The sequence below is a fragment of the Microcebus murinus genome, chromosome 23 (assembly GCF_040939455.1).
Source record: "Microcebus murinus isolate Inina chromosome 23, M.murinus_Inina_mat1.0, whole genome shotgun sequence".
Classification (NCBI taxonomy): Eukaryota; Metazoa; Chordata; class Mammalia; order Primates; family Cheirogaleidae; genus Microcebus; species Microcebus murinus.
In genome coordinates this window covers 23,491,514-23,504,261 of record NC_134126.1, presented here as the reverse complement: position 1 = coordinate 23,504,261, position 12,748 = coordinate 23,491,514, and positions in this window count along the sequence as shown.

The following is a 12,748-nucleotide window of genomic DNA, read 5'->3' as shown; positions in this document are numbered from 1 at the left end:
GCCTTTTGAGCAACCCTTTTTATTAACAGGATTGACCCTGAACAATATTGTGAAGTTAACAATCTTGTGGCCTTTAGGCCACTTTCCTGTCCAGCTAAATTCCCTTTTCCCCTCTTAAGACTAAGATGATCTCTAGCTTCCAAAGGGCCCCAAAGACTCCACCTAGGGCCTCGTCCTCCATCAGGGACACTCTAAGTGGGAAACTTCTTTCTCAACTGTCCAACACTGCATGTCCTTGGCTCAGCCCTCTCTCCTGCCTGGTGCGGTTAACTAACCCATGCTGAGGTGCTTATGGGTCAAAAAAAAAGTGTTCTCTCTTCCTTAAGTATTAACATTTTTAAAGAACTCCTAAAACCCTCAAAACCTGAACGATTTTCTGCTGGTAGAGTCTTGGGTATTGCAGTGGATGAGTATACTTCTGAGATGTTTTGGAGAAGGATATTTCAGCAAGTTCCTCCCCTCACAGAACCTACAAAATCAGGCAGTACATCCATGAACAAGACAAGCTCAGATTTAAAATTGTATCTCCCTAACACGAGAACCCTAATAATGACATGTTATTGCTGATAATGTTAAAATAATAATAAATCATTGGCACTTAGTGACCACTTTCAACTTTCAATGTTCCAGGCCATGTTCTTGGTGCTTTCATGCATTTATTCATTTACTCTTCACAACGACTTTGAAAGGACCACATTGTTACCCATATTTTACACATGGGGAGATTAAGCAATTTGTCCTGGGTCACTCAGCCAGCAGGTGTGGGAGCTACGACTGGATTCCCGGTTCTCTGGTGCCAGAGCCCGTGCTCCTGGGCACACACCCCAGTGCCTCTCTAGGAGCAACTGGTACGCATGCTATGCTCCACCAAGAGAGATAGCAAGTTTCAGAGGCTCTACTTTTTTCCAGACTCATCTCTTAATACTCTCTCCTCGCCCCTCCCCTGCCCCTTCCCCACCCACATTATACTAGCCACATTAGGAAAAGAACAAATTGTGCAACTTCACTTTTTCTGCTCATGCTTTTCCTTTCTCTGTGTCTATTTGATCATATTCATTCCTCGTGGTCCACCTAAGATATCAAAGGATTTATACCCTCCACTTCAGAATTTATTGCATCTTCCTCTGGGTATAGGCTTCTGTGACAGTGCTTACTACATTCAAATAGCCTGGATGCTTTCTTTTTTTAGGCTTTTGTTGAGATTGGGGGTTCCATATCACCTGTCTTTTTCATTATTGTTTTCCCAGCATCTAGCTTTGTGGCTTATGTGTAGTAGGAAACATATTTATGAATGCAATGTTTGTTTAATTGATTCAAACTAATTTCTTTTCATTTTTTAAGTTAACAATAGGATACCTTGAATGTTACATCATCATCATTCAAACCGTGACCAGAAGAAATCATACTACTAATACTTTATTTTAAAATTTATTTCAAGCTTTTAAAAATGATGGTTTTAGTAATATTCAGAGGCTAGAAGTACCTCTGCTGAATCACTAACTGCACAAAACAGTATTACCCCTTTTATTATTAAAGTATCTTCTGTCCTCTGTTCTCAACTCATCACCTATTCCAATCCATCCTAGGTAATGCAGTTGTTTTTTTTTTCTTAAAGCACTATTTTTAACATTTCATGTTCCTCTCTAAATTTCAACATTGTTTTTCCATGTTCTACCAAATCAAGTCTGAAGATCTCTATCTGGTTTACTCCAGGGCCTGCTATACCTGATTCCTTACTCATTATTCTAGAGTTTATCAACCAATGGGGCCATATATACTGGTGTGCCTCAATTAGGTTCAGGTCGAAGTGCCACCAAGCTGGTTGCCTCTATTCACCCCATACTATTATTACCATTTTCTTCGGTGAGTGGCATGAAGTTGAAAGGTTGGGAAACACTGACAAATTCTACTTTAGTTCTCATTACTTTCCAAGCAGTCGCCTCTACTTTTAAACGAGTGCATTCCTACAGCTTTGCTTTGGAGATTTCCCCACCATCAACAATGCCAACTCTTCTTTCTTCCTGGCCATCTTTTAACTACCAGGTAAAGGTTGTCTCTTTGCCCAGGACTCTAGAGACTCTTCTCTGAGTAACTACTGCACTTATAGAAAACACCACGCATTTTTTACTTAGTTCTTCATTTCGACACTTGCCTTCTGCATGCTTGTTGTAGTATAGAGCCACAATTAACTGCCCAAATAGAAACCTGTAGTTTGAGAAGATCCCAGCATGCAAACTATACACATTCGAGAAGGTCCACGTGCACAGCTCCATGGTACTCCATTCAGACTGCAAGCAAGTTCTAGCTTCCCCATCTCACCTTTTTACCTGCTGGTCCTTTAATTGCTTAATCCTTTTATGTGTGTGTGGCGGGGGGAACAATGGAATAGTGGCCATTGACCCCTTCAGTCATTCCGTCTGTCCAGACTCCATCCTCCAGTTTGAAGCCAAAGCTGCTTTTTTCAGCCTCCCTAGCCCCTTGGGAAAGCTAGGTCTTCTTAAGGTCCAGGGTTTCCCTTTGTTTCCAGCCAAAACCGCTCTCCTTGTAGTCACCTGAATTCCAGCTTGGCAATGTCCCTGGACTCTGTGCACAGAATTTCCCAGAACTGACTTCCTTCTGGAAACAGTACCCTGACTAGCTGCTTTGAACTGGTTTCTACTCTCTTTCCTCTGCCCTCATCTCCACCCCCAGGAGACTCACTGAATCTCACATCTCAGGCTTTCTTTCAAAACTCCAAGTCCTAGCATTGACAACACGCTCCTAACGTTTTCAGGAAATCTCTCCTCCACAAGTATCTAAGTTTCTGGTTTCCCCAAAAATTCAGAAAAAAATACCATCAGAACATCTTTTTTCTGATCTTGGGGGCAGTGGAATTTAGTGATATTTGATAAGAGAGCAAATTCCTTGTAGAAAAGGAACACAGAATAATTCCACTTATGAGTGGGAGAAGTCAGGTGCAGAGAAGTTATGCAGCTTGTTGAACATACAGTGGATCAGAAATTGAGTTGGCATGATCTTAAGGTGACCAACTCATGCTGGTTTACCCAGAACTTCATAGTTTTAGTATTGAAAGTCCCAAACTCCAGGGAATTCCTTAGTCCTGGCAAATGTTTGGTGACCAGATGTGGTCTCCTGACTGCTGGGTCCCCACTCAGTCCCTTAGTCGGGTTACAGAGGTCCAACTTCCCTCCCACCATTCTCTTTTTGCTCTGCTATACTTGCTCCGTAATGATCTGATACATGAGAAGTTAACAAGCCATTCAGGGCTGATAGTGGTATTTAATGTTTCTTCTAAAGCGTATTAGTTTTCGTTCCCTGGGTTAAATTTCCCCCTCTCATCCAAGCCTTCTGCAATACTTGGCTCTTTCTGTGGTTCTCATCAGCTTAAATCAGAAAGGGTTTGAGCAGAACTTTTCACTGTGCTTCTACTCCAAGCATGTGTTTAAGGTTAATTTATTGTTTGGGGGACTGAGCCTATTGCCTGAGACTCTGTTGTAATGAATGTCATGCCACTTTGCATTTCTCCAGTGCTTTGCAGTTGACAAAGCTCTTTTATACACACATACACCATTGTTGGATGCTAACAATAACAGCCTAAGTAGGCAGATACTAATTGGTTGAAAGAAGTAAGAAGGGTAAGGAAAGAACATTTCTTTACAAATGATTTTCTCTTGAAATGTCTTCAAGCAACATTTTATGAAACACACCTTCAAATCCTTTGTTTCTCTTAAACTGTGTCTTCAAAGCGTACACGGAGATCTAAATTGTTTGGAATTAGCTGTTGGCAACCATACAGACTTGAGAAACCTCAGGGTGGGGCTGGGGGAACCTGGACCAGCTCCTGTTCTAAGTGCCGTGAATCTAACAAAGTCATGCTGAAATGCTGCATCTTAAAGCATGGAATTTTTAAAGTTTGGAACCATTCAAGTTCTATTAATATATAGTTTGAATTCTTATGTCAAGATTTGGTGGTTTTAGTTACTCCATGTTTTGCTGTACTGAATGACATTCTTCCAAAAAGCTACCTACTCTATTTCCATGTTTCTTAAACATGCCTAATCATAGGAATTATCTGCAGTTCTTTCTAAACTTGGAATTGGGTGTATATGTGAATCCCCTGGAGAGCTTGTTAAAATGCAGATTCCAGGCCCCCATCCCAGAGATTCTGATTTGGCCAGTCTGGCTGGGAGTCCGGGGATCTTTGGCTTTAAGAAGCATCTTTAATGGTGAGTACATCTTTATGTGCTCTGAGGCAGATGATCTGAGGATCTCTACAGCTTTGCTATTTACATTTGCCAACACTGGTGTCACCTGGGATGTTTTAGAAATGCAGAATCTCAGGCTCCACCTGCATCTCCCAAATCAGGATCTGCATCTTAATATGATTTCCAGGTATTTTGTGTGCATATAGGTTTGAGAAGCAGTTCACTACAGCACAGCAAAAACATCACATCAATTCAGAAGTTGAAACCAAGTGAGAGCTATAAATGGATAACCTGGGATAAGTCTTCTTTCAAGACTTTAAACATGTGCTCAATAAATATTCATTAGATGGGTATATTTTCATGGGAGAGGGACTAGTAGTCATAGAATTCACACTGTGTTAATGAACTTAGATTGACAAAATCCTAAATAAATCAGAGGTCTAGATAAATGTTAAGGTAGATAAATAAGGCTATTTGATATATTAATTAGTAAGTGTTTGTTAGGCGTTTGCTATGTATTCAGAACTTTGCTTCTCCCATTCAATTTGGGGGAAAGAAAGCTGATAGAGAGGAGACATTTAGAAGGTAATGAACTGTCCCTATGCTATGTGGTCATTTGGTGTTTGCAATCGGAGTTCAAAGAAGGATGAAATAGACTGACTGGCTTAGTCTTTCCATGGAGGAGGGACGTGAGCTAGTCAGTAAAGTGTGCATAGAATTTATGTAGGCTGACAGAAGTCTTCCCAACAAGGAGAGAGAGAGAGAAAGGAGAGTAAAATTGACAATGAGCTTGATTTGTCTGGGACACAGAAAGGTGAGTGGCCCATTGTGGCAAAGTTTTAAGTGAGCAAAGGGTAGAAAATTATTAATAGAAAGTTATGTAGGATGAAACTAAATTGTAGGTAATTTTGAAAGTCAAAAGTAGAACTTGCTATAGCATGTGTTTAGCAGATGCTGATTATTTTCCCCAATATGCACTCTTTCTTCCTTTTGTTTTTGAAATGTTGAAAGAATATTTATTACTTCACATCTTTTATTACTTCACATTTATTATTTCACTTACTTTTGCAATATTACTATAAAGTGAGTAATTTTTGCAAAACTACTCAAAAGTTTCACTGTTTTTACAAGGATTTCTCTTGATCCTGTATTAGGTTAATTAATCTTATTTGAAATATTATCTTTTTTTATGACTCCCCCCCAGCAACCTTATTTTATTTTTTTAATTTATTTTTTTTCAGAGTATTACAAGGGTACAAATGCTTTTGTTACATATATTGCCTTTGCACCACCCAACAAATGTGCCCGTCTACCAGACAGCATGCACCACATCCATTGTGTGTGGATTTATCCATCCCCTCCTCCCCGCTCCCACCTACCCGGCACCCTATAAATGTTACTTCCTATATGGGCATATTAGTGTTGATCAATTAGTACAATTTAATGGTGAGTACATGTGGTGCTTGTTTTTCCATTTTGTGATACTTCACGTAGAAGAATGGGCTCCAGCTCCATCCAGGATAATACAATAGGTAGTTCATCATTTTTTTAATGCCTGAGTAGTACTCCATAGTAGACACATACCACATTTTATTAATCCACTCACGTATTGATAGGCACTTAGATTATTTCCACATCTTTGCAATTGAGAATTGTGCTGCTATAAACATTTGAGTGCAGATGTCTTTTTTTATAGAATGTCTTTTTTTCCTTTGGGTAAATACCCAGTAGTGGGATTACTGGATCAACTGGTCATTCTACTTTTAGTGCTTTGCAGAATCTCCATACCACTTTCCATAGAAGTTGTACTAGTTTTCCATCCCAACAGCAGTGTATGAGTGTTCCTATCTCTCCACATCCACACCAACATTTATTGTTTTGAGATTTTTTTGATAAAAGCCATTCTAACTGGAGTTAAGTGATATCTCATTGTGGTTTTTATTTGCATTTCCTTGATATTTAGAGATGTTGGGCATTTTTTCATATGTTTCTTGGCCATTAGTCTATCTTCTTTTGAAAAGTTTGTAATCATGTCCTTTGCCCACTTTTTAATGGGTTTGACTGTTTTCTTGCTTGTTTCCCTGAGTTCTATATAGATTCTAGTTATGAATCCTTTATTGGATATACAGCATGTAAATATTTTCTCCTATTCTGTAGGTTGTCTATTCACTCTAGTGATAGTTTCTTTGGCTGTGCAGAAGCTTTTTAATTTTTTTTTTTTCTTCTTTTTTTTTTTTTTTTTTTTTTTATTTGGAAAGAAAGGTGATGCTGAAGCTTTTTAATTTTATCAGGTCCCATTTATTTATTTTTGTTGATGCTGTCATTGCTTTGGGGACCTTCTTCATAAATTATTTGCCTAGGCTAATGTCTATAAGACTTTTTCCAACATTTTCTTCTAGAATTCTTATTGTTTCATGCCTTAGGTTTAAGTCTGTTATCCACTATGTGTTGATTTTTGTGAGAAGTGATAGGTGAGAGGTGCGGATCCTGTTTTAGTCTTCTACATGTGGCTGTCCAATTTCCCCAGCACCATTTATTGAATAGGGGTTCTTTTCCCCAGTGTATATTTTTGTCTGCTTTGTGTCAAAGATTAGATGGCCCTATGAGGATGGTTTTATATCTGGGTTCTCAGTCCTGTTCCATTGGTCTATGTCTCTGTTCTTGTGCCAGTGAAAAAGTCCTGTACCAGATGGTTTCACACCCAAATTCTTCCAGACCTACAAAGAAGAACTGGTGCCTATCCTGCAGAAATTATTCCACAACATCGAGAAGGAAGGAATCTTCCTCAACATGTTTTACAAAGCCAACATCACCCTGATACAAAGCCAGAAAATGACTCAACAAAAAAGGAAAACTACAGACCAATATCCCTTATGGATATAGATGCAGAAATTCTCAATAAAATCCTAGCAAATCAAGTTCAGCTGCTCATCAAAAAAGTAATCCATCACAACCAAGTGGGCTTCATCCCAGAGATGCAGGGATGGTTCAACATACACAATCTATAAATGTAATCCACCACATAAACAGAAGTAAAAACAAAGACCATATGATCCTCTCAATAGATGCAGAAAAAGCATTTGACAAAATTCAGCACCATTTTATGATAAGAACATGTAACAAAATAGGCATAGGTGGGTCTTACCTCAAAATGATAAAAGCCATATATGACAAACCCATGGCCAACATCATACTTAACAGGGAGAAATTGAAAGCATTCCTGCTTAGAACTGGAACCAGACAAGGTTGTCGTCTATCACCACTTCCTTTCAACATTGTGTTAGAAGTCCTTGCCAGAGCAATCAGACAAGAGAAGGAAATCAAGGACATCCAATTGGAGGCAGAAGAGGTCAAACTATCACTCTTTGCTCATGATCTGATCTTATATCTAGAAAACTCCAAAGATTATGCCAAAAAGACTACTGGAATTAACAAATAAGTTCAGCAAAGTCCCAGGTTACAAAATCAATGTACACAAAGCAGTAGCATTCATATACACCAAAAGCAGTTGAACTGAGAATGCAACCAAAGACACAATAGCAACAAAGAAAATAAAATACCTAGGAATATATTTAACTAATGAGGCGAAAGACCTCTACAGGGAGAACCATGAAACACTGAGGAAGGAAATAGCAGAGGATGTAAACAGATAGAAAATCATACCATGCTCATGGGTCTGCAGAATCAACACCATTAAAATGTCTATACTACCCAAAGTGATGTACAGATTCAATGCAATCCCTATTAAAATACCAACATCATTTTTCACAGACCTAGAAAAGATAATTCTATGCTTTGTATGGAACAGAAAAGACCCCATATAGCTAAAGCAACCTTAAGCAAAAAGATCAAATTGGGAGGCATCAATTTACCAGACCCTTTCTTCCTTATGAAAGGATTTTTTTTTAAAGTTTGGCGCATAGCTGACAAAAAACATATACTACATTTCCCAGCCTCCTTTGCAGTGTGGTGTGATCATATGATTATATTCTGGCCAATGAGATATAAACAGAAGTATCAGCTGTGACTTCTCTAAAGTATTTTTAAGGGATGGGGGCACATCCTTCTTTACATCTTCCTTTTTCCTATTAACTAAGTAGGGATGAGGAAACTGGAGCTCAGGTAGCCATTTGGGATGTGAAGATGGAAGTCACAGGCTGGGAAGAGCAAACAACACGTGTCTGGCTCCCTGATGATCAGGCTGTCCTAACCCTGGATGGATTTCCTCTAGTTTCTTCAACATGAGAAAAACCATGAGAGATAATCTTCTATCTTGCTTAAGCCACTATTACTGTATTTTGGACTTTTCTGTCATGCACAGCCTAACCCAATTCTAACTACTAAAATATGTAATTAAAAGTCAAAAATATAAGGGTTTATGGATCAGGTACCATCCTGGTTCCACCTCTTATAAACTCTATGACCCTAATAGATTAGTTACCAAACTCTCTGGGCCTTTGTTTCTTAACCTGTGAAGTAGGGAGAACATCTGTCAAGGGTGGTTGTGAGAAACAAATTTTATTCAATATATAAAGTATCTATCACAGTGCTGCTGCACGGTATACTCTTAATAAATATATTCTTTAAATTATATACAGGGACAGATCAGCAGATTAATATGAGACACAGTGATGGCAAGTAGAAATTTAGAGGGCATTCACATCTAGAAGATTAGCATGGCAGTAGTGGACATTACAATTTGGAAAGTAAACAGACCAGAAGCAGGGAGGTGCTTCAACAGTCTCAAGTCTGGCCTATGGCATTAGCAGTGGAACTGAAGTGAATATTTATTGAGCTGCTCTTATGTGCCAGGCGTAGTCTCAGAGTTAAATACACAGTGATAGACAAAACACACATGGTTCTTATACTCAAAGAGTCTATAGTCTGGTATGGGAGTCAGATGATAAACTGCTAATGAATAATTATATAATGACAAACTATGGTAAATGACCTGGAAGAATGGAACAGGACATTCTGAGAGGTCGTATCAGAGGGATCTAACATCCCTCTGATGTGGGATTAAACTTGGGTGTGGAGGATGAACCTGAGTTAACTAAGTGAAGGGAGGCAGAAAGTACATCTCTTGAAGGGAAACGAAGGGCAAAGGACTTGTGGTGAAGAAAGAACATGATGAGTTCTTAGAATTAAGATAAAGCAAGTGCACCCATAGCGGTGCATCCAAGGGGAGCCTGGTCTGAGACAAGCTGGGCAAGTAAGCAAGAGACGCCCTGTGGGGCTTTGCAGACCATTATAAAGGGTTTCATTCCAACGATAACTGGAAGCCGCTTTGATCAGAATCCCAGGTTGGCCAACTATCCCAGTTTGCCTCGGACCGAGGGATGTGGGACTTTCAGTGCTAAAAGTGGGACAGTCCTAGGCAAGCTATGGTCACCCTAATAGTTATGTGATCTGATTTGTTTTCTAAAGATCATATTTACCTGCTGTGTGGGAAACTATTAATAGGAAGGCAGGAGTGCAACCTATAAGGCCACCTAGGAGATTATTGGAGTATCCAGGCAAGAGGTATTATAGCTGGGTTAGGGTGGTGACAGTGGAGTTGAGGAGAAGAAGATGAATTGGAGAAATATGAGAGAAATTTAGGGGTTAAAATTGGGAGGACACGGTGAAAGGTTGGAAGTGCTACTTCCAAGACCAGATGGATTAACTCAAGTATAAAAATGAAATTTGGATTCAAATCCTGCATAGGACTACTCATTATATTCTTTTAAACACTGAAACCCTAGGGTGTATGAAAGAAGATACTACCTTAATCAAACTTAAGATATTGTGTGTTTGGTTTCAGACCACCACAATAAAGCAAATATCACAATAAAGCAAGTCACACAAATATTTGGGTTTTCAGTGCATATAAAAGTTATGTTTAGACTACAGTATAGTCTATTAAGTATGCAATAGCATTGTGTCTAAAAAAAACAATGTACATACCTTAATTAAAAATACTTTATTGTTGGAAAATGCTAACTACCATCTAAGCCTTCAATGAGTCGTAATCTTTTTGTTGGTGGAGGGTCTTGCCTCAAGGTTGATGGCTGGTGACTGATCAGGGTGATGGTTGCTAAAGGCTGGGGTGGCTGTGGCAATTTCTTATATAAAACAACAATGAAGTCTGTTGCATTGATTGACACTTCCTTTCATGAAAGATTTTTCTGTAGCATGCAATGCTATTTGATAATATTTCACCCACACAAGAACTTCTTTAGAAATTGGAGTCAGGCCGACCGCGGTGGCTCACGCCTGTAATCCTAGCACTCTGGGAGGCCGAGGCGGGCGGATCGCTCAAGGTCAGGAGTTTGAAAACTGCCTGAGCAAGATGGAGACCCCCGTCTCTACTAAAAATAGAAAGAAATTAATTGGCCACTAAAAATATATATAGAAAAAAAAATTAGCCGGGCATGGTGGTGCATGCCTATAGTCCCAGCTACTTGGGAGGCTGAGGAAGAAGGATTGCTTGAGCCCAGGAATTTGAGGTTGCTGTGAGCTAGGCTGACGCCATGGCACTCTAGCCTGGGCAACACAGTGAGACCCTGTCTCAAAAAATAAAAAAATAAATAAAAATTGGAGTCAATTCTTTCAAATCCTGCCACTGCTTAATCAACTAAGTTAATGTAATATTCTAAATCCTTTATTGTCACTTTAACAATCTTTACAGCATCTTCACCAGGAGTAGATTCCATCTCAAGAAACCACTTTCTTTGCTCATCCAGAAGAAGCGACTCCTCATATGTTAAAGTTTTATCATGAGATTGCAGCAATTCAGTCGTATCTTCAGGCTCCACTTCTAATTCTAGTTCTCTTGCTGATTCCACCACATCTGCAGCTATTTCCTCCACTGAAGCCTTGAGTCCCTGAGAGTCATCCATGAGGTTTCAAATCAACTTCTTCAAAACTTGTGTTAATGATGATATGTTGACCTTCTCCCATGAATTGCAAACATTCTTTTTTTTTTTTTTTTTTTTTTTTTACCAGAATGACTAGGAGTGCAATGCAAACATTCTTAATGGCATCCAGAATGGCGAATCCTTTCCAGAGTGTTTTCAATTTACTTTGCTCAGCTCCGTCAGAAGAATTACTATCTATGGTAGCTATAGCCTTATGAAGTGTATTTCTTAAATAATAAAACTAGGAAGTCCAAATTACTCCTTGATCCATGGGCTGCAGAATGAATGCTGTGTCAGCAGGCATGAAGACAACATTCATCTTGTACATCTCCATCAGATCTCTTGGGTGACCAGGTGCATTGTCAATGAGCAGTCATATTTTGAAAAGTCTTTTTTGTGAAGACAGAGTTTCACTTTATTGCCCAGAGTGCAGTGGCATCATTGTAGCTCACTGCAACCTCAAATTCCTAGGCTCAAGCGATCCTCCTGCCTCAGCCTCCCGAGTAGCTGAGACTACAGGCATGTGCCACTGCACTCACCTAACTTTTCCATTTTTAGTAGAGACGGGGTCTTGCTCTTGCTCAGACTGGTCTCTCAAACTCCTGAACTCAAACACTCCTCCCATCTTGGCCTCCCAGAGTGCTAGGATTCCAGGTATGAGCAACCGCACCCATGAAGAGTCCCTTTTTTGAGTGATAGGTTTCAAAAGTGGGCTTATCCAGTAAACAATACTCAGTAAACCATGCTGTAAATAGTTCTACTGTCATCTAGGCTTTGTTATTCCATTTCCATTGATAGTGCATAGGCAGAGTAAATTTAGCATAATTTTTAAGGGCCCTAGAATTTTCCGAATGGTAAATGAGCATTGACTTCCACTCAAAGTCACTCACTACATTAGCCCCTAATAAGAAAGTCAACCTGTGCTTTGAAGCTTTGAAGTGAGGCATTGACTTCTCTCTAGATATGAAAGTCCTAGATGGCATCTTCTTCCAATAGAAGGCTGTTTCTCTATGTTGAACATCTGTTGTTCAGTGTAGCCACCTTCATCAATGATCTTAGCTGGATCTTCTGGATAACTTGCTGCAGCTTCTCCATCAGCTCTGGCTGCCTCACCTTGCACCTTTAAAATATGCTGTGGAGGCCGGGCGCTGTGGCTCACGCCTGTAATCCTAGCTCTTGGGAGGCCGAGGCGGGCGGATTGCTCAAGGTCAGGAGTTCAAAACCAGCCTGAGCAAGAGCGCGACCCCGTCTCTACTATAAATCGAAAGAAATTAATTGGCCAACTGATATATATATAAAAAATTAGCCGGGCATGGTGGCGCATGCCTGTAGTCCCAGCTACTCGGGAGGCTGAGGCAGAAGGATCACTCGAGCCCAGGAGTTTGAGGTTGCTGTGAGCTAGGCTGACGCCACAGCACTCACTCTAGCCTGGACAACAAAGCGAGACTCTGTCTCAGAAAAAAAAAAAAAAATATGCTGTGGAGATGGCTTCTTTCTTTAAACCTCATGAACCTACCTCTGCCAGCTTCCACCTTTTCTTCTGCAGTTTCCTCACCTCTCTCGGCCCTCATAAAGTTGAAGAGAACTAGGGTCTTGCTCTGGATTAGGCTTTGGCTTAAGGGAATGTTGTGGGGCTCATTTGAT